The sequence below is a fragment of the Canis lupus genome, chromosome 18 (genome assembly GCF_011100685.1).
Source record: "Canis lupus familiaris isolate Mischka breed German Shepherd chromosome 18, alternate assembly UU_Cfam_GSD_1.0, whole genome shotgun sequence".
NCBI classification, from domain to species: domain Eukaryota; kingdom Metazoa; phylum Chordata; class Mammalia; order Carnivora; family Canidae; genus Canis; species Canis lupus.
Genome location: NC_049239.1, coordinates 1,276,175 through 1,299,532, shown reverse-complemented (window position 1 = coordinate 1,299,532; position 23,358 = coordinate 1,276,175).

Below are 23,358 nucleotides of genomic sequence, written 5' to 3'. Positions count from 1 at the left end.
GGCCATTCTCTCCATGCAGGGGTCACGGGTGGGGACCTCCCCACCCCTGGTCATACTCAGGACCGATGACACTTTTCCTCCTTGGAGATTAATCTCACTTTTATCGCCGAGCCCGAGGAAGCTGTACGCTCCCAGAGTAGCTGGTTCCAGGAGCAGAGGTGCTGGGGCGTAGGGCTGCTCCCTGACATTAGTTGCAGCGGGCCCTACGGGGTCCAGGAGCCCCATAACATGACGGGTTGCATCCAGGTTGAATTTGTGTGGAGGGGGAAGAAGACAAAACAGACACAACTAGAAACCCCTTGCTGTGGACTGAATTGTGTCCCGTTAAAAAGCTTATGTCACAGCCATTGGCCCCATGTGACTGTATTTGGAGATGGGGTCTTTGGGGTCTCTAAGACTCAACGGGGTCCTAAGGTGGGGAGCCCGCATCCGATGGGACGGGCGTCCTTATAAGAAGAGGAAGAGACACCAGAGGGCAAGCAGAGAGAAGACCCGTGAGGACATAACCCTGCTGGCGCCTCGATCTTCGATGTGCAGCCTCCAGAGCCACGGTTGTTCCTAAACCAACGGGTCTGTGACGTTTGTTACAGCAGCCTGAGGAAGCTGACACACCCGTCCATGTCCAGAATGGTTCCTCCAGCCGGACGTGTCCCCTGAACACGCCCGGGGGGTCCCAACGCCAGAGGACACAGAGCGGACCTCGCGGGGTGCAGGGGGCGCACGTATTTGGTTGGACGGGTGAAGTACTTGGACGCTAACCGTCCTACAGGTGGACAGCGCGTCTCCAGGTATCCCGTGACGCCCAAACGGGTGGTGGGTTTTCCAATTAACGAGGCACCAGAGAGATCATCAGTAAAGGTGAGCTTTATCCGAACATACTGTTTTCTTCCTCTCCATGTACTTTTGCATTTTTCCCAGACAGGCACTTGCCTGGCCTGACAAAATCAAGGTAATGAGTCCGACTCTCCTGACCCGCCCGTCCCCATGGATTTTATTCAGTTTCCCTGACGGCAAAGACTCAGAAACAGAAAAGAGTGAGTTATATTTTGTGGGTGCTAATAAGGAAGGGCTGAAATCAGGGGCGCCCGGGGGGCTCAGTGGGTGAAGCGTCTGCCTTCGGCTCAGATCGTGATCCCGGGGTCCTGGGTTCGAGCCCCACGTCAGGGGAGCCCACTTCTTCCTCCTTGCCGCTCCCTACCTTGTGCTCGCTCTCTCTCTAAAATATATAGATAAAATCTTAAAAAAAAAAAAAAAGCTGAGATCAGAGCAAGACCCCCTGAGACGACTCCAGGAAGCTGTGAACACTTGCATGGAAACCGCATGTCTAGTCTGGAAAGACGTGACCACGTTGGCAGTGTGCACGGTGCAGGCCAGGGAGGGACGGGAAACCAGAAGCAGCTCCACAGAAGGGACCCGGGGACATGGAGCCCCGGGGTGGGGGGTGGGGGGAAATGGAAGACACAGCCCTGGACCTGGATCCCAAGCCTTTGTGTCTTAGTGGGTGAGTCTCCACGAGAGGAGCATTGCCACCTCATTAAACCTCAAAGAGGAACGAACATGAAAATAATTATCTGGCAAATATCCATTTACGTATTCTGCAATCACCTTGCAAAAGCTGAAAATTAATATTCCCACTTGTATTGCTTTGGAAAAAGTGATGGGCTTGGAATAAACCATGGGTACTGAGCCTCTGCAAGGAGGAGGTGATGTGTAGCAGGTACGGGATGGGGGGTGCAGATATGATATGGACCCTGGAGGTGGACCTGCCGCGTGTCCCGTGCCCTTAGGGAAGTCAGCAGCCACTTTGAGGCTCGGGCTTTCCATCCGTAAAATGGAAACGCAACTTCGTTTCTAGCAGCCGAGTACATGGAGCTCGTTCAAAAATCTCTTGTTCGACATCCACCCGAAGGCTGGATAAAATAGCGCAACAAACAAAATGTGCACCCAGAGCTGGTGCTGAGAGAAGGAACGTATTGAGGTGCCCAGATGAGGAGAAGCAGATGCAAGAGCTCAAGACCTGGGTGCCTGGGGGGGGAGGAGGAGGGGGCGGGCGGTCGAGCGTCTGACTCTTGGTGTTGGCCCAGGTCGTGACCTCAGGGTGGTGGGTCGGGCTGCACACTGAGCGAGGAACCTGCTTAAGCTTCTCTCTGCGTCTCCCTTGCCTCTCCCTCCACTCACTGGCTTCATGTGCTCACTCTCTTTCTCTCTCACAAATAAATAAATCCTTCAAAAACCAAAAACAAAAACAGAAAGAGGCTGTCCTGTGATTCGGTTCTGATTCTGCTACTCTCTACCTGAAGTTAGCGTCACATCCCACAGGTTAATAGGTTCTCAGTCCCACCAGACTGTGCCCCCTCTCCGTGCAGACACCAATTAGTCCCAACTTGTCCTCTTACTGCCAACTGATTTGCTATAAATTGGGGTTCCCAGGACCTCCTGCGTGGGTTCAAGAGTTCTTTCGAATGGCCCTTAGAGCTCAGGGAACCACTTATGTTTACTGATTCATTACAAAGGACACAAGTGAGTGGCCAGATGAAGGGACACGTAGGGCAAGGTCGGGAAAGGTCCCCAGAGTAGGAGCTTCTGTCCCCATGACATTGGGATGCCTGTAGATGTGTTCACCAACCTGAGAGCTCCCCAAACTCCACATTTTGGGAGATTTTTATGGAGGCCTCCTCACGCAGGCATGGTCACTTCCTAACTCCATCTCCAGCCTCTCTTCTCTCGCTGCAGGATGAGACGTAGGGCAGAAAATGGGAAGCATCTAACCACGGCTTGGTCCTTCTGGTCACCAGCCCCCATCCAGGAGCCGTCCAGGAGTCACCTCGTCAGAGCCAAAGACCCTGCTGGCACCCAGGTGACCCAAGAGACCTAAGAGCTCTCTAAAATGAATCTTAAAAAGAAGAAGAAGAAATAGAAAAGAAGAAGAAGAAGAAGAAGAAGAAGAAGAAGAAGAAGAAGAAGAAGAAGAAGAAGAAGAAGAAGAAGAAGAAGAAGAGGAAGAAGAGCTGAAATCCGAGTCAAGGGAAGCAGGACGGAGGCCAACACCCATACATGTATATCCTTTCATGTGATTTTTTTTTTCACTGCATTTAACGTTTTTTCCCCAGATCTCTCACTTTCTAGGATTTGAGCTGCTGCAACTTAGAAGGCCCTAGGAAGGCCCCACGGTGGACTGGGAAGTGGGTGCTTCAGGAGCGTCCTTCAGTGCTGGAGACCTGGAAGGACGCGGGCTGCGGCCCTGAGCCCGGGGTGCCTGAAGCCTGGCTCCTGTGCCTCCTGCCCCCGTGACTGGCTGGGGCCTTCACCCCTCCATGTCCCCGTCTCCCCTGTACAGTGGGTACATTAGGGCACCGACCTCAAGGGTCGTAGTAAATGCTAAATTCGTTGATGCGGGAAGAACAGAGCCGTGCTTGGCATGCGGGCAGTCCCACGCACCCCGGGTGATTTTGCGACTGACGTCCCCCAGGTGAGCTCACTGTCACACATTCACAGGAGAGTTCACGGCCGGCTCGTGTTCGGAGCTTGATGAAGGGTTCCTGGTGCACAGGTGGCGCCAGGGCAGAGGGAGCTCGGCTGCACCGCGTCACGCCTCTGGCCTGGTCCTCATGTCGGCAGCTGCTCGGCATCAGCCCGTTGCTCAGGCGCAACCGGAATGCCCTTCAGCTGCTCGGGTCACGTCGGGGCGGGGATGAGTGCTGGTGCTGCTGGCCCGGCCTCTAGATGGGGAGTCGCCCCCCCCCCCCGGCGGGGGGCGCCAGTAGGACGCTGCAAGGTGCTGCATGGTGGAGCCTGGAGTCGCCGGCCGGGTGCTGCTCCGGGGCTTTGCCTCCTCCAGCCCTGACGGATTGTAGCCGTAGATGGGAGGGGAGAAGGGCGAAGGGAAGGAAGGCCGGGAGCCAGGGGCGCTCTCAGAGCAGCCCTCCCGGGGCGGGGGGGGTGTCACGAGCAGGCTCCGCTCGCTGCTCGAGGCCTTCCGAGAGGGCCGCTGCTTCTGGGCTTGCAGCCGGCGAGTGATTTGTGGGGTGTGTGGCTGCCAGGCAGCTCTGTCACCCTGCTTTCACCCGCATCCTGGGGCTGCTGGGGGACGTCAGGGAAACCCCCGGAGCTACGGCCCTGAAAGCCCACAGATGCTTCGCCCCCATGAGGAGCCGACGTGTCTCGGTTGAATGCAAGAGTCCGCAACGTGTAAGACTGTGTAAAGCGGCATGAAGCACCTGTCAGGGGGACGGAGGCGTGCACAGGTCACCTCGCTGCAGGAGGCTCCAGCAGCACCCAGTGCGGGACCATGGTGCAGGCGGATGCGGAGCACCTTCCCCGAGTCACACGTGCACTGGGCCACCCCTGAGATTCTTTGGAAGGCCTTCCGAGGTTGTCAGATCGGCTCTCCCCTATATTAACCCCCCAGGGACTGGCCCCCTCAGTCCCGGCCTGCTGAAGGCATCCCGTCCCCTTGCCTCCAGTTATCCCAGCGTAAAACCCACCTGTGCATGGGGGTCTTGAGGGATGAGATGCATCGAGGGCACGTCCCGGGCCTGCAGGGCACGTGCATTTGCTTTCGCGGGTTTTGACTTGGCAGGTGCCATCCGGGGTCATGGGATTAGGGGGTTCAGCTCAAGGCAACCAACAAAACGCAGTTGCCACGGCGGGCGGAAACCAGTCATGCGAGAAAGAAGTCTGCACAACAATGCACGTTAAACGTGTGCACTACCCCAGGCTCGCCGCGGAGCGCACGCTGCTGAGCTGTTAGCACCGTCACGAGCCCGGGGGTCGTGCAAACGGGAGCCCACGGGAGCCCGTGAGGCGGGCTGGGCTAAGGGGAGGCTCCTGCTGGCCCACGGGGCGGCTCATTAACCGGCGCCAGTGTTGTTCCCGAATCACCGCAAGGAGACCTTTGCTCTCAGAAGCTCAAACCCCACGCAGGGTGACCCTGCAGGAGGCGAGCCTTGTGTCTGTGCTGATTTCCAGGCAAGCGAGCCACTGGCGGAAATTACCTTGGCGATGAGTCAATAAGGATTATTGGTGCCGTTAGGAGCAGAATGAGAAAATAACTTCTAAAAATACACTCTCCCCCCAGTGCCGACCTTATATTATTTCTCAGAAAATAATTGGAACCGCAACATGAGAGTCCGGAAAAATGGAAATGCCTTTGGGCTGCGCCGTCTGCCTCACGCGCGCTCTCAGCCCGCCCCGGCTGCCCACCCCAGGTCGGTCGGCTGAAATCCCAGAGGTTTATTTTGTCACAGTTCGGAGAGCCCCGAGTCCCACATCAGGTGACAGCAGATGCTGTTTCTCCTGAGGCCTCTGCCCGGGGCTTGCAGATGGCTGGCTTCTCGCTGTGCCTTGCGCGGTCCCTGGGCCCACACGCCCTTGGCGTCCCTCTGAGGCCCGGACCTGTGCCGTGAGGACGCGGGTCAGACCGGGCCGGGCCTACCTGGTGGCCTCCTTTCAGCCAACCCGCTCTTTCAAGGCCCCATCTCCAAACACGGACACACATCGGGGTGCTGGGGGGTTAGGACTCCAACTTGTCAATGGGGGGGCACAAACTTCAGTCCATCACAGGTCTATCGATCTATTTATCTGTCCTGTGTCTATCACCGGCCTCCATCCATCTATCTAGTTTTTAAACCTCTTGTTTTGGGGGCACCTGGTGGCTCCGTTGGTTGAGAGTCTGTCCTCGGCTCAGCTCATGGCCTCGGGTCCTGGGATGGAGCCCCGCATCGGGCTCCACGCTCAGCAGGGGAGTCTCCCTCTCCCTCTGCCTCTTCCCCTGCTTGTGTGTGCGCTCTCCCTCTCAAATAAATAAATAAATAAAATCTTATAAAAAACCCAACTCTCATTTTTAAAGTTGGAGTGCCATGAAATCGAAAATGCTTTGCAAAGTGCAATGACTATACACAGCCAGTGGCAAGATCTCATCCCTCTTCATGGCTGGGTAATCGTCCATCGTGTATACACAGCGCGTCTACTCGATCCGCTCGGCAGCCCGTGGACGCTTGGGCTGCTTCGACGTCTTGGCTGCTGTAAACACAGGGGCGCATGTACCCCCTTCCTTTAGGGGGTCTCTTCGAGATAGAGAGGGCGAGAGAGGGCACCAGCCAGATGGTGGGGGAGAGGAAGAGGTGGAAGCAGACTCCCTGCCGAACAGGAGCCCAGGGCAGGGCTCGATCCCAGAACCCTGGGGCCATGCCCTGACCTGAGGGCAGATGCTTCCCTGACTGAGCCCCCGGGTGCCCCTGGAGGTCTTCTTTAAAGAATTGTCTGTTCATGTCTTCTGACCAATTTTTAGTTGGATTATTTATATTTTGGGGGTGTTGAATTTTATAATTTCTTTCCATATTTTGGACACTAATCCTTTACTGGATATGTCATCTGCCTCCCATTCTGTGGGTTGCCGTTTAGTTTTGTTGATTGTTGATTGATAAAAAGCTGTGTTTTTATTTTGATGTGGTCCCAATAGTTTATTTTTGCTTTTCTTTTTCTTTTTTTTTTATTTTTGCTTTTATTTCCCTTGACTCAGGAGACATATCTAGAAAAATGTTGCTATGGCTGATGTCAGAGGAATTATTGCTGTGTTTTCTTCTAGGATTTTTATGTTTTCAGGCCTCATATGTAGGTCCTTACTCCATTTTGAGTTTGTTTTTGCAAGTGGTATAAGAAAGTGGTCCAGTTTCATTCTTCTGAACGTGGCCATCCAATGTTCCCATCAGCATTTGTTGAAGGGACTGTCTTTTTTCCATTGGATATTCTTTCCTGACGTGTCAAAGATTAATCAATCATATGATTGTGGCTCCGGGGCTGGCTTTTCTATTCAGCTCCATTGATCTATGTCTGTTTTTGTGCCAGGACCATATGTCTTGATTGCGACAGCTTGAAGTGGAATTGTGATGCCTCCAACTTTGGTTTTCTTTTTCAAGATTGCGTTGGCTCTTGGAGGTCTTTCGTGGTTCCATACAAAGTTTAGAATTGTTTGTTCCAGCTCTGTGGAAATTGCTGGTACTATTTTGATGGGGTTGCGTTAAATCTACAGATTGCTTCGGGAGGTATAGACATTTTAACAACGTTTGTTCTTCCAATCCACAGGCATGGAATGCCTTTCCATTTCTTTGTGTTGCCTTTAATTTCTTTCATCAGTGTTTTATTGTTTTCAGAGTACAGACCTTTCTCCTCTTGGGTTAGGCTTATTCCTTAGGTATCATTATTTTTGGTGGAATTTTATTTATTTTTTTTTTTTAAAGTGTTTATTTTTTTTTTAATTTTTATTTATTTATGATAGTCAGAGAGAGAGAGAGAGGCAGAGACACAGGCAGAGGGAGAAGCAGGCTCCATGCACCGGGAGCCCGACGTGGGATTCGATCCTAGGTCTCCAGGATCGCGCCCTGGGCCAAAGGCAGGCGCCAAACCGCTGCGCCACCCAGGGATCCCTTTGATGGAATTTTAAATGTGATTGTTTTCTTAATTTCTTTTTCTGCGGCTTCATTGCTGCTGTATAGAAATGTAACAGATTTCTGTGCATTGATTTTGTATCCTGCAACTTTACCGAATTTGTTAATCAGTTCTAGCAATTTTTTGCTGGACTCTTTTGGATTTTCTATATATAGTGTCATGTCACCTGCAAATAGTGAAAATTTTACTTCTTCCTTACTGATTTAGATGTCTTTCTTTCTTTCTTTCCTTCTTTCTTTCTTTCTTTCTTTCTTTCTTTCTTTCTTTCTTTCTTTCTTCTTTCTTTCTTGTTCTTTCTTTCTTCTTTTTTTTTCTTCTTTTTTTTTGTCTGATTGCAGTCGCTAGGACTTCCAGTATTATGTTGGATAAAAGTGCTGAGAATGGACATCCTTCTCTTGTTTCTGACATTAAGGGAAAAGCTCTCAGTTTTCCCCTTTAAGGATGATGCTAGCTGTGGGTTTTTCATAATGGCTTTTATTATTTTAAGGTACATTCCTTTTAAACCTATTTTGTTGAGTTTTTTTTTTTATCATGTTTGGATGTTATAGTTTGTCAAGTGCTTTTTCTGCATCTATTCACATCCTTTACACATTTTAAAATTGGGTTATTTGGCTTTATATTATTGAATTTAAAAAATAATTTGCATGTTCTTGGGGTGCCTGGGTGGTTCAGGTCATGATTGCAGGATCCTGGGCTCGAGCTCCACCTCGGGCCCCCTGCTCAGCACGGAGTCCACTTCTCTCTCTGCCCCTCCCCCTGCTCACACTTGCTCCCTCCCTCTTTGAAATAAATAAAATATTTTTTAAAAGAATACCTTATGTATTCTAGATGCAAGTCCCTTATCAGATGTATGATTTTCAAATATTTCAATTCTTTGTGTTGTCTTATAACTTTCCTGATAATGTTCTTTCAAGAACAAAGCTTTTCCATTTCTACTAAGTGTGATTTATTTTTTTTCTTTGGTTGCTTATGCCTTTGGTGTCATATCTAGGAGATCATTGGTAGACCAAGCTCACAAAGACTTGTCTTCTATGTTTCCTTCTGAGGATTTTACAGTCTCTTACTTCTTGCATTTAGATCTAAAATCCATTTGAGGTTAATGTTTGTATATGGTGGGAAGTAAGGTTTGAATATCAAATCTTCTGAACCATGAACATGATATTTTTCCCATTACTTGAGCCCTTCTTTAACTTCTTTTAACAATATTTTGAGGTTTTTAGATTATGTTTTTCATATTTTTTAAAATTTATTCCTGAGTATTTTACTCTTTTTTATATTATTATAAATTGAACTATTCTCTTAATTTCACTTTTTAATTGTTCATTGTAAGTTTAGAAATATAATTTTGCATATTGATTCTGAATCCTGCAGTCTATTGAATTTATTAGTTCTAATTCTTTGGTGGATTCCTTAGAAATTTCTAGATACAAGATCACATGATCTGTGAATGGGGATAATTTTGCTTCTTCCATTTCAATCTGGATGCCAACCAGTTATTTCTTTTTCTTTCGTGGTTGCCTTTGCTAAGACCACCAATAAATTTTGAATAAAATGGTGAGAGTGGACGTCCTTTCTTGTTCCTGATCTTCTGGTCTGATCATTAGCAGCCAGCCATCCACTATTATGATAGTAGCTGTGGGTTTTTTATATATGTTTCTCATCATGTTGAGGAAGTTCCCTTCTTATTCTACTATATTAAGTTTTAAGGTTTTGTTTTGATTTTGTTATTTGTGGTGTTTTGTTTTGTTTTAATGAGAGTGTTGGAGCAGACGCCTAGTCCGAGGTACAACTTCTGGTTGCTGTCACAGGAACTTTTTTGTGGCATTTTACTGACCTCCTGTGTATATGTTCCTGTTTCTTTGCATATTGCAAAATTTTTTTTTGGAAACTGGACATTTAAATAATATATTCTAGCAACACTGGGTGCTGCCCCTTCTCCCTGAGCTTGTTGTCCTTATTTGTTTGTTTATTAAGTAGCTGTGTTACTTTCACGAAGTTTATTTCTCCCATGGCAGGAAGCCTCTGAAGTTGCTTCTCAGAGGGCTTCCCCTTAAGCTCATGTGCTGTCACTCTGGGATGACAGTGGTTTTAGCAGGTGCTTTCTCTGCCTGTCCCTTTCTGTGACTACCTGCCTTCATGGGCTGCATCTCCTGGCTGGTAACTTCTACCTTACGGATAAGCCAAGATGAGGGTAATTGGAGTCCTGGTTCTCTCAGTGCCCTCTGCCAGAAGTAGAGTCTTAGCTCACAAGTGGGAGTTGGGTAGAAAAAGGAAGCTGATACCTCAGCTGGAGTTGCTAGAAGTGTAGCACATGCAACAGGTAGCTAGGGGGATAGGGTGAGAAACACTGATGTCCTTCTCCTCCTGGGAAGATATTACGGCCCTTGACTTGTAGCTGGAGAAATGGGAGCCAGCAATTCTAGTCTGCACCACCTGGCGTGGAGCTTCTTTTCCACTGAGCTCAGGGGGCAAGTGTAGGAGGGGTCATGGTTCAAAAGCAAGACTCAGTGTTGTTACCAAGTTATGGTAGATTTTCTTGAATAATTGTTTCTTCAATTATAGTATGTCCTTAAGAGGATTTCTAGACACATTACGTGGTTGAATTTTTTAATACTTTTCACAAGTTTCACTAAGGATTTTTTCTGTCGAAATATCTTCATGTTGCCATTCTGAAGGTGGAATTCACCACTCTTGTTTTGAAAAAAAAAAAAATCATGTCTTTGTTTCTTACTAACTTCGCTAAGATTGCCATAAACTTTTTGTCTTCACTTCAAGTGCATTTGACATGACTGACTCTGTCCTGGGCATGAAGGTCATTAGGTTGAGATGTCCATTAGACCCGTTTATCACCAGGTAGATTGGGTTTATTTGGCTACTGTATTTGTTATCTACTGCTAGATACCTAAGTACCACAGACTTAGTGCCTTAACACAACATACATTTATTATCACATAGTTTCTGGGTGTCAGGTGTCCAAGTATAACTTAAGTGGATCCTTTGATTAATTATCTCTCACATGACTGCAAGCAGCCTGTTACTCAGGGCTGTGATTTTTCTCTCAGGATCACTTCTGAGCTCTCGTGGTGTTTTTTTTTTTTTTTAAGATTTTATTTATTTATTCATGAGAGACACACTGAGAGAGAGAGAGGCAGAGACACAGGCCGAGGGAGAAGCAGGCTCCACACAGGGAGCCCGACATGGGACTTGATCCCGGGTCCCCAGGATCAAGCCCTGGGCTGAAGGCAGTGCTAAACCGCTGAGCCACCTGGGCTGCCCAGCTCTTGTGGTATTGACTGTTGATAGTTCCTTGTCAGTTAACTAGGCCTGGGGGCTTGAGTTGTTGGCTGACTGTTGGCTGGCACCATTTTTGTTACTTATTTTGTGGGCCCATCCATCGGAGGCTTGCAACAGAGCAGCTGCTTCATCAAATTAGCAAGTGAGAGGGAGTCTCCTAGCAAGATGTGACAATAATATATAAGGTAGTCATGGGGTGACATCTACCTCTGTCATACTCAGTCACGGGTCCTGACCATATGCAGGGGATGGAGAATGAGACTTCAGAGTTGGAGAATTGAAGGGGAATTTAGAGTTGTTTGGCCATGGTTAGGAGGGGTCTCTCTGCTTCGATTCACCTCTGATGTCCTCTGAGAGGACACTTCAGGGAAAGACCCTCAAAAACACCTATTTAGGTCTTTGGGATTTTCCCTCAGACTTCTTCCATGGCTTCTGGTCATTAATCTATTTTAGTTATAATAAATATTTAGTTATAATATAATAACTAAAATAGATATTTTCCTACCACTTCTCAGCCTCTTTCTCTACCATCATTATGAGTCTGGCTTCTCTACTGTCTTTCATATGAATATGTTTTTGCTAGGGTTCTGTCTTCGTCCCTCTGTCCTTCTCAACCATATGAATTCCTTGAGGACCCCGTATCTGAGCATTCGTGAAGAGGGACCCTTCAGTCTACATTCCTTTTTCACTTTCTCTCATCTCTTCACCTATGCTTCCAATCACCTGACAGGCCACATTTGGCTATCTCTCATTCTGCTGTACAAGTATCTGAAGGAGCATATGTTCCCATTATCTGAATGACCAGACAATTTAGGGTCCATGGACTCCCCCTGCCCAGTGAGTCACTTAAGACCTTCTGTATTCCATTCCTAAAGCTTCATGTGTTCTATATTTGTGTGTGTGTGTGTGTGTGTGTGCATGTGCACTCTGAGGACTGTGATGAGTCTATAATTTCATATCACACTCCTTTTCAGAGACTTTTGATATCTCTTCACTGACCACAGCATGATTCCAATTTCCTTGGATGACAGCTAAAGCCCTCCCCACTGTTTACAATGTTCCTTTGCAAAATCAACTCCCTCCTTCTTCCTCCACTTTAACAATTCACCCTCTCCTGTAATTATCCTAATCAGGCTGTGGCTTCATCAGCACACTATACTGTTTATGCCTTAATAACACCACTCATACAATATTACTCTCTACTATATTGTCTGATAAGGATTTTACTTATCAGAAGGACAACAGGAGACCAAAAAGCATAGAAATGATATATACAAATATATGTATTTTAAAGAACAATGAAGTGAATATCCATGTAACCATTATCAAGATTAAGACAGTCGCTACCAGAGGTATACCCTCTGTATGCTATTCCTAAACTGTGTCCCCTCACTACTTCCCGAGTTATATTTTGACATTTTTACTAACCCCTTGCCATTTGAAAATACAATTTTATCACCTGTGTGTGAATGTCTAAGGATGTGATGTTTTATCTTACGTGATTTTGAAATTCATATGAATGTAATCATACACAGATTTCCTTCTGACTTGCTTATTTTTCCCATAATGTCCGAAGTTTATCTATGTGGATACCCATGGTTGTTATTACCAATCTTTTTATTGCTTTGCAACATTCTATTGTACAACATGCTACAGTTTGTTTAATATACTGTGGATGGAGATTTAAGGAGTTTCTAGTTTTTGTTAGTATGATCAATGTGTTACCATTCTTGTTCACAGATTCAAGGGTTTCTCTAAAAAAAAAAAAATATGCCTAGAAGCAAATTTTCTTGATTTAAGACCATGCAACTGTTAGCTTATTCCAAAATGTAGTTATACAATTGACGCATTTCCTGGCCAAATGTGACAGTTGCCATCGCTTCACATTCTAACAATTGTTCATATAAGAAATCTTAATTTTTGCCAGTTAATTGGGTTTTGATGGCATCTGTTTGCAGTTGTAATTTGTGTTTTCATGCTTTAATAATATAAAGCATACTTTCAGGGCACTGGGGAGCACAGGCAGTTAAGCATCCGACTCTTGATTTTTGGCTCAGGTCATAATCTCAGGGTCATGAGATGCAGCCCCAGGTTGGGCTCTGTTTTGGGTGTGAAGCTTGCTTAAGACTCTCTCTGTCTCTTTATGCCTCTGCAAACCCCGACAATAAAATGAAATGAGATTTAGGATTTAATCCACCTGGAATTGGTGTTAAGAAAGTGGAGTTTGATGAAGATGGCATTGAATCTGTAGATCAAATCACAGGAAGGTAGAATTTTTAAAATACTGAGTCTTCCAATGCATGAACATGATTTTCCACTACATGTATATTATCTCATTTATAGAGATTTGTATGCTTTTCTATAATGATATTTGATATTATCAATAAAGGCCTCCATGAATGTCTTGCAAATATTTTGTTAGATGTATTTCTAGATACTTTATATTTTTGATGTTATTTAAGCTTTATCTCTTTTAAAACTTTACTGATATATAAGAATGCAAAAGATTTTTGAATGTTACTTTTATATTCTGCTTTCTTATTATATTTTTTTATTCACTCTAATATTTTACTTAGAGAATTTTACATTTTCTATTACTCAACTAAGTCATCTGTAAAACAGATAGGTTTTTTTTCTTTCTGATCCACATACATATGCAATTGTGTGTGTGTGTGTGTGTGTGCCCTACAGTGAACTAAAACAGTTCACTCTCTTCAGTACACTCTTGCATGGCAGAGATAAGTGGACACTCTTATCTTGTTCCTTAATCACAACGTTAGGTTTTGTGTTGATAGCCTTAATTAGGTCAGGGAAGTACTTTGTTTTTCATTTTGGTTTGCTGAGTCATTAATTTGCTTGTGTCTGTTAATCTCAAATGAAGTTTGTGTCTTTTTGAATGCTTTTATTTAATCTGTTAAGATGACAAAAACATTTGGAGACCTTACCCTGTTAGTGTTGATAATATTAATTGACTTTTTAAAATGTCAAATCCATATTACATTTCTAGAGTAAATCTGGCTTGATTATGCCGCATCATCCTCTTTATACACTGTTCTGTTTGATTTGTTAATATCAGGTATAGGATATTGTATCCATATTCATTAGTGATATTGGCCTTTCTTGAACTGTGCTCTATTTATCCCACTTACCAGCCCTGATTTACACGGAGATTAGTAAAAATAAGTTCAACATGGATAAACGTAAATTGTTAAAGAAGTACTAGGCTTTCATTAATTTGAGAGGTTAATAAATATATGAGGAATATCTCAGCAGTTAAGTGGTGCATTAAACATGTAGTGTGAATGCTGGCTGAAGTGGCAAGCGTGTGTTTTTAACTCGTGAATATAATTTGAATTATGACTTCCTGGGCCCACAAAGGTCTGAACGAAATTGCCACTCTTTTATTAAAGTCATCATTGATTTCTGTGAATGCAAGAGGAGCTCAGATGCCTTGTGTCACTGAGAGCCAGGCTGAGGGAGTTAGCTAATCCAAGTCTCCAGTGCAGATATGTGGGGCAGCTAAAGCACCAGTGATAACACATCTCTACTGTGACAGGGGACTGGTTCTCAACAGCACTCTGTGCTGATGTGCCCTCCAATTAACAGTCAGCTTTGAGAATTCTTCTTTCTAGGGAGATACTTGGAAAAATTATAAAATCTCAAAGCCATAAAACTAGAAATATTTGGAAGTTAGCTATTTAAAAGTTTCCCTTCTCATTTACTCATTCATTCAGTTACTTATTCCTGTGTACACAGAGCAGCATAGACACACGGGATGCAGACAACCATTGTTAACTCCTCTTCATCTGATCCCCTTTTGTCACTGTGATACCTCATCCTTGCCTCTAGCTCTGACTGATGTCTGTATCCTAAGTCACTTTGCTTTAGTCTCTTTGGTGAGTCCAATTTATCCCACATTTGTTTTTATTCTCTAGGGCAGAGGTGTGGTAGCTCTGTTGATGCTTACAGTGGTGGAGTGTATCTGAGTATCCAACCACTCCCTGGATAGACTTCCAGTTAATCCTCTTCTGTAACTGACATCATCCACGGAGTACCTGAGGCTCCTATTTTCCAAGTATCCCGGCATTCTGAAGAGTGATTCTGGTATTAATTAGTTCACCCACCACGATATGTCTCAAGCACTTAGCCATCCCCAAACTCAACTTGCAACATTCTCTGCCCTTCTCACCCTGTTGTCATGCATCCAAATGCTTCCCATCTTTTGTTTTATGACATCTCTAGCCATGGTCATCTCTCCATATCTCTTTGTTCTTTTCGAGGAAGGATCTTATACTCCTTAGCTATCATTTCATTTTGTTTTGCAAGTGCAAAAGCTTACAAGTGTACACAGAAGAGCTCACAGTTCAATTTCCTTTACCACCTTTGATGAGCTTTAAGCAGAGGAGAAAACTGATTTAATTTGCATTTTAAAACATTTCTCTGGGTGGCATGTAGAATTGATTGGAACTGGAGGACAAGTGTAGAAGTATGGAGATCGGGGAAGGGACCATTGTGATATTCCAGGTAAGAAAAATGCTGGCTTTTCTTGAGATCTTAGAAACGGAATTGAGGAAAGTAAGAGCAAGTCCCTTGGGAAGTATTTGGGATTTGAAAGGAAGTTTAGAAGATCTTGAAAGATCTTCACAAAAGAATATAACTTGCAGGGCAAATAAATGCCCATATCTCAATCTCAGGAGCTAGGGAAGTCCAGGGACTCACAGCTGAGATGTGCTTCAGGGAGCTGTAAACTCATAGGACTTATGTAGTTATTTCCACAAGCTGCTGGAAGCTGAGTATGGAATAATATGAGAGTCAGGAACCCCTGGGTCCCCACATATCATGGGTTTAACTTCCTGGAACCCCACTGTGTTCTCAACTGAGACCCAGACAGACCTAAGCACTGTGGCTTTGCCAGAGGGATGGCAAGCGTACATTGTGGAACATCCCCAGAGCATGCTTCATAACAGAGACCTATACTTTAGGGAAAAAATGCTTTATCAGAGATTCATCCCACCTGGAAGAAGGATATTTCTCCTTCTCCGGCCCCCTTAACCTTCCATTGTCAGTTAAGAGGGCAAACAAAGAGCTGAGAGACACTCATGAAGTCAGAGCCCAGGGACACAGCCTCCTGTAATACTGAGATGTAATCTTAAGGTCATAGAACTTTTCCTTCCCCTGCCTGCTCATCACCACACCAAGCCCTCAGCATTGTAACATGGATTACACTGGAAAGAACATAAATAAACTCATGCAATCCAAGGGGAAAGTATCAGGGAAGCTCAACAAAAAGCAAAGAGGCACAGACGAGGATGACAAATGAATGGGAAGTTTCAGATACCTACACCTACACCAACTGTTAAGCCAGTCCAACTCTTGGCCTCATTAACATAAATCTTAACACTTGCCTCAATTCCTGCTATTCAATGTAACATATTCTACTTTCAACAAAAGTTATAAGGCATGCCAAAATTCAGGAAAAAACTCTACAATCTGAAGAGACAAAGCAAGCATCAGAAGCAGATCCACTATGACACAAATGTTGGTATAGTCATATGGGGAATTTAAATGAAGTATTATTAATATGTGGAGGATTCTAATGAAGAAAGTAGACAACATTCAAGAACAGATGGGGAATGTAAGTTTAGGGATGGAAATTCTGAGAAAAGAATCAAAAGGAAATGCTAAAATCCCAAATTTTGTAGCACTAATGAAGAATGCTTTTGATGAGTTTATCAGTAGGCTACACACTGGAAATACAAAGAGAAAGAAAAGAATGGGAAAAAAATGATAAAATATCTAAATACTTGTGGGGTGTTTTCAAAAAGTTTACCATATATGTCTTTGGAATACATGAGAAGAGAGAGCAGAGTTGAAGAAATTTGGAAGTAATAATGGCCAAGAACTTTCCAGAACTAATGATAGACATTAAGACGAAGATCCAGGACACTCAGAGAACACCAAGCAGGATAAAGAAACAACAAAAACTCTACCAAGGCATACTATATTCAAAATTTAAAAACAAGAACAAAGACAAAAACAAAATAAAACAAAACAGACTAAAGGAAAATCTTGAAAGAAACCAGAGTTGGGGGGTGCATTACCTATGGAGGAACAAAGGTAAGAATTTTTGCAAATTCTCATTATAAATAATGCAAACAAAAGGTGAATGAGGTAAATATTAAATTGTTGAAAAGAAAATGCTATCAATTCAGAATTCTATATGTAATGAAATTATCCTTCACAATGACGAGACAATTAAGAGTTTCTTAGGTAATTAAACACTGACAGAAATCATCATCAGTGGATCTGCTTTTAAAAATATGTTAGTCTCTAGGATCCCTGGGTGGCTCATGGTTTGGCGCCTGCCTTTGGCCCAGGGTGTGATCCTGGAGTCCCAGGATCAAATCTTACATCAGGTTCCTGGCAGGGAACCTGCTTCTCCCTCTGCCTGTGTCTCTGCCTATCTCTCTCTCTCTCTCTCTGTATGTGTCTCTCATGAATAAATAAAATCTTAAAAAAATATGTTAGTCTCTCCTCTAAAAAAATTTTTTAAAAATGAAAAGAAAATAATTAAAAGAAATTCTTCAGTGCAAAGGAAAACTATATAGATTAGAAACCTGAACTACAGAAAGAAAGGAATATCATTGAAGAAGGAACTTACGAAAGTAAAATAAAATCTGTATTTTAAAATCTTAATTCATGTAAAGATAACTGTTTAAAGTAATAATAATAAAAATATTGGAGGCCCATAGCATATAGATAAATGAAATTAATCACAGTGATGCCATAAAAGATGGGAGAAAGTGGGAATAGTCTGTTCTATGGTAAAAATATGATGTCTAAGGTGATATAGAATTTTTTGAATAGGGGTTTAGATGAGCTTGAATTGTATATTTCAAACTCTAGGGCAACCACTAACAAAGTAAAAATAAAATGTAACTGGTCTGCTAATGGGAGATAAAATGGAATCATATAAAATGTTGAATTACAACCACAAAAAAAACAGAGAAGAGGGTGAGGAAAGAAATGAACAAAAACTGCAATGAAAAGAAAGGAATTGGAAACATGGTAGATATTGATCCAACTACATCAATAATTATTTTGTATATAGATGTCCTAAGTACACAAATTAAACAATTCAACAGTTAGAAAACAAGCAAGCAGATATTTGTTTTATCAGAGAAACTTACTTGATCTTATTTTAGATTTAATTTATTTGAGAGAGAGAAAGAGTGAGAGATAGAGTGAAAGACAGAGCAGGGGAAATGGCAGGAGACAGACAAGTATACTCCATTCTGTGTGCAGAGTCCAACACAGGACTTGATCTGACAACCCTGAGATCATGACCCTGAGATCATGACCTGAGCTGAAATCAAGAGTTGGACACTTAACTGACTGAGCCACCCAAGTGCCCCTAGGAGAAACCAATTTTAGATGTTAAGACTCAGTTCAGTAAACAGCACAGGGATGGTGAAGACACACCTTGATCAAAGAAATCAAAGAGTGCTGGAGCGTTATATTAATCTCAAACACAGCACACTGTAAAGAATGAAAATTATCAGGGACAAAAGGGATTTCATAATGATTTAGGGCCACTTCTTTAAGGCAGAAAGATCCTAAATGTGCGTACACCAGACTGCAGAATCAATAAGTGGAAAAGAAAAACAAAACAAAACAAAACAAAACAAAGAAAAATGGATGAATCCAGTATTTTAGTAATGGAGTTCAACACCCTTTCTTTAGTAATTGATAGAACAAATGGAGAGGAAATCAGTAAGGATAGAGTTGACATGAGCAGTGTATCAATCAATTTGGTCTAATTGATATTTATAGCAGATCCTACTCAACCACAGCAGAATATATACTTTTTAAGCTTGCATAATCTGGTCACCCAAACAGCCAACATCCTGGGCCATAAAAGACACCCAAACAAATATTTTTAAAAAAGGAGATCATAATAACTATGTTCTCAGACCACAGTGGAATTAAGATTGAGATCACTAGCATAACAATAGCTGGAAAATCCACAATTTGTTGGAGATTAAACAACACTTTTCTAAATAATACATGGGTCAAAGAAGAATCTCAAGAGAAATTAAAATGTACTCTGAACTAAATGAAATGAATATACAACTTATCAGAATTTATGGGAGACAATAAAATTTGCTTAAAATTTTATAGGATCAAGTACATATATTAGAATAGGAATAATATATAAAATCAATAATCTAAGCTTTCATTTTAGGGAACCAGTGAAATAGTAGAGCAATTTAAGGTGAAGGAAGGAAAAGAATATAAAAAATGTAAATTAAAGTAGAAATCAATGAAATTAAAAACAGGAAAACACTAGGGAAAAATCAATAGAACCAAAAGCTGGTTATTTGTAATGATCAATAAAATGATAAGCTTCTAGTCAAGTTTATTAAGAAAAAAAGAGAGATGACACAGATTTTTAAGAAGAGAACTGAGAGAGATCTCATTGCTACTGATCCCATGGACATGAAATGGCTAATAAATAGAGTAAACAACTCTCTGCCTATTAATTTGATTACTTAGATGAAATGGGACTACTTTTTTTTTTGCAATATATCAGTTTCCAAAACTCACAGAAGGAAAAAATAGATCATTAGAAAAGAATTTAAATTACTAACCTTCCAAAAAAAGAAATAACTAGGCACAGTGATTTCACTTGTATTACCAAACTTTTAAAGTTTGGTATAAACATATATATATATGAACAATTCTCCACAACCTATTCCAGAAAATAGAAGCAGAGGGATCACTTTTTAACTCATTGCATGAGGCCAGCATTATACTAAAACTAAAACCAAATAAAGACATTATGAGAAAGAACTCTATAGATGGATATTTCTCATGACAATCAATCAAAGTCTCAGCAAATTATTAGCCAATCAAACCTAAAGATGTGCAGAAGAATTATACAATAAATATACCAAGTATGATTTATCCAAATCAGGCTGGTTCAATATTTGAAATTCAGCAATTTCATCACTCCACCAGAATGAAAAGGAAATACAACACTATTACATTAATAGATGAAGAAAAAGCATTTGATAAAATTCAACATGCAATTATCATAAAAACTCTCAGCAAGACAGAAGTTGAAAGAATCTTTCTCAACTAGATAAAGACTATCTGTAAAAATATACAGCTAACAGTTAATGGGGAGAAGTTAGATGCTTTATCACTAAGTTAAGGAACAAGGCAAGGATGACACCTCAGCACTCCACTTTAAGAATGTGCTAGCTCGAAGTCCAGGCTAGTATAAAAAGAGAATAAAAAGAAATGAAAGGTACACAAATTGGAAAGGAGGAGATATAGCTGCCTCTGTTTGTATGACATGATTATCTGTATAGAAAAATTTAAACAATAAAGAGAAGATCTTCTAGAATTCATTAATAATCAAACATAAAAAAGTCATAAGAGACAAAGTTATACACAGGTCAGCTGCTTTCCTGTGCATCCAAAATACAAAGTTGGAATTTGAAATGAAAAAAGATATCATCATTTACAATAGCACCAAAAAACCAAACTAGTTATAAAGCTGACAAATTATGTATGGGATCTATATCCGCAAAATGATAAAACTTTGAGTAATGAATTAAAAAGATCTAAATATGTGGAAGATATTCTATGTTCATAGATTGAGAGACTCAACGTTGATGACATGTTAATTTTTCCCAGTGTGAACTACAGATTTAGTGCAATCTCAAACGAAATCCCATAAAGCTATTTGGAAGATATTAAACTAGTTTTCAAGTTTATATGGAAGGACAAAAGACCTGGAAAAGCTAACATAATCTGTAGAAGAAGAACAAAGTTGAAGAATTTACTCATTTTCAAGACTTACTTTAAAGCTACAGAAAGTAAAGCAGCATGGAAGTGGAGGAGATGTAGGCAAATAGATCAATACAACAACACAGAGCCTGCAGGGGCTCCCTCCCCCAACACACACACTGACAGTGCAGCAAAGACATTTAAGGGAGAAAAGATATTTTATTCAAATGGTTCCAATAAAATTGGATATCAATATGTAAGAAATATATGCAAAAAGTGAACCCAGGCACAGACCTTACAACTTTCACAAAAATTAACTTAAAATCAGTCATAGGCCTGAAAATAAAATGCAAAACTCTACGAGTTCTGAAAAAAAAAATACAGAAAATTGAATTAACCTCAAATTTGGGAATATCTTAGTGACACTGAAAGCACAATGCAATAAAGAAAAAGTGTTTAGTTGTATTTTGCCAAAATGAAAAACTTTTGATCTGTGTAAAACTCTTTTTTTTAACATATTATTTATTTATTCACAAGACACCCACAGAGAGAGAGAGAGAGAGAGAGACAGGCAGAGGGAGAAGCAGGATCCATGCAGGGAACCCGATGTGGGACTCGATCCTGGGTCTCCAGGATCACACCCTGGGCTGAAGGCAGCGCTAAACTGTGGGGCCACCCAGGCTGCTCTGCTCTGTGTAAAACTCTTAAGAAAAAAAAAAATAAGACTCTGTTAAGAGAATGTAAAGGTAAGACAAAGACAGGGAGAAGATATTTCATAAACATCCCTCTTATAAGTGACTTGTGTCCAAATATAAAAATAATTTTAAAAACTCAACAAAAAGAAAACAACCCAATTTAAAAAATGAACAACAAATATGGTAGAGTAGGGGATCCAAGGCTCTGTCCCTCCAAATAAACACAATTAGGCAGCTGTCCACAAATGAAAATGGCTCTGCAAGAGCTTTGGGGTGCACTTGAGAAGTGGTAGTAACACAGAGGAGCAAGAAACCTGATAATAACCACATCTAAAGGGTGGGGAGAATAGTCCCCATCCATAAAAAGATGGTCAACATCACTAGCCATCAGGAAAATGCAAATCAAAACCATAGTAAGGTATCACTTCACACCTTTGACTGTTTTCAAGAAGTCAAGAGTTAACATGTGTAGAAAATCAAGAAAAAAGAATGACTTTGAGTGATACACTGGACCAGATGGGTTTAACAGATATATTCAGAACACTGCATCTCAAAACAGTGAGCAAGCATTCTTTTCAAGGGCACGTGGAACCTTCTGTAGAATAAATCACATGTTAGGCCATAAAACAAATCTCAATAAATTTAAAAGGACAGAAATCATGTCCTGCATCTTTTCTGACCATAGTGGTAGGAAACTAGAAATTGATCACAAGAAAAAAAAAATCTGGAAAGAAAACAAATGTTTGGGAGCTAAATAACATGCTAGTAAACAATAAATGGGTCAACCAAGAAATTAAAAAAGAAATAAAAAAAAAAAACATGGAGACAAATGAAAATGAAAAAGATGGTCCTGGGGTGCCTGGGTGGCTCAGTTGGTCAAGTGAAAGACTCTTAATTTCATCTTATGTCACAATTTCAGGATCAGGGGATCAAGCCCCATGTCAGGCTCCACATTCAAAAGGGAGTTTACTAGAGATTCTCTCTCCTTCTCTCTCTGCCCCTCCTTGCTCATGTGTTCTCTCTCCCTCTATCTCTAAAATAAATGAGTAAATCCTTAAAAAAATGAAAATACAATGGTCCAAATTCTTTAGAATGTGGCAAAGCTGTAGTAAGAGGGAAGTTTATAGCAATACAGGCTCAAGAAACAAGGAAAATTTCAAATAAACAACCTAACCTTGTGCCTAAAGGAGCTTTTAGGAAAAAAAGAACAAACAAAACCCAAAGCTAGTGAAAGGCAGGAAAAAATAAAGATTACAGCCGATATAAATAAAATAGAGTAAGAAAAATAAAACCAACCAATTAAACTAGTAGTTGGTTCTTTGAAAAGATCAGTAAAATTGGTAAACCTCCATCTAGACTCAAAACAGAAGAGAAAGGACTCAAATAGATCAAATAAGAAATGAAGGAGGAGAAATAACAACTAAAAAAAAGATTAAAAGAGAGTATCATGAAAAATTATATACCAGCAAATTGACCAACCTAGAAGAAATAGATAAATTCCTAAGAACACATAACCTCCTGAAACCGAATCGGGAGGAAGCAGAAAGTTTGAACAGACTGATTATTAGTAATGAAATTGAATCAGTAAATAAACAAACACACAAACAAAATTTCCAACAAACAGAAGTCCAGGGCCAGATGGCTTCACAGGTGAATCCTACCAAACATTTAAAGAAGAGTCAATATCTACTCTTCTCAAACTATTCTAAAAGATAGAAGAAAAAGGAAAATTTCCAAATTCATTCTATAAGGCTGGCATTAGTCTAAAACCAAAACCAGATAAAGGCACCACAAAATAAAAAAAGAGAGAGAGAGAGAGAGAGAGAGACAGACAGAGAGAGAGAGAGAGAGAGAGAATTACAAGCCAGTATCTCTGATGAACATAGATGCAAAAATCCCCAATGATATATTAGCAAACTGAATCCAACAAAACATTAAAAAAACCATTCACCACAATCAACTGGGGTTTTATTCCAGGGATGCAAGGATGGTTCAATATTTGCAAATCAATCAACACGATATATCACATTAACAAAAGAAATAATCAAAACCATATACTCATTTCAATAGATGTAGAAAAAGCATTTGATAGGCCACAACATCCATTCATGATGAGTTCTTTTTA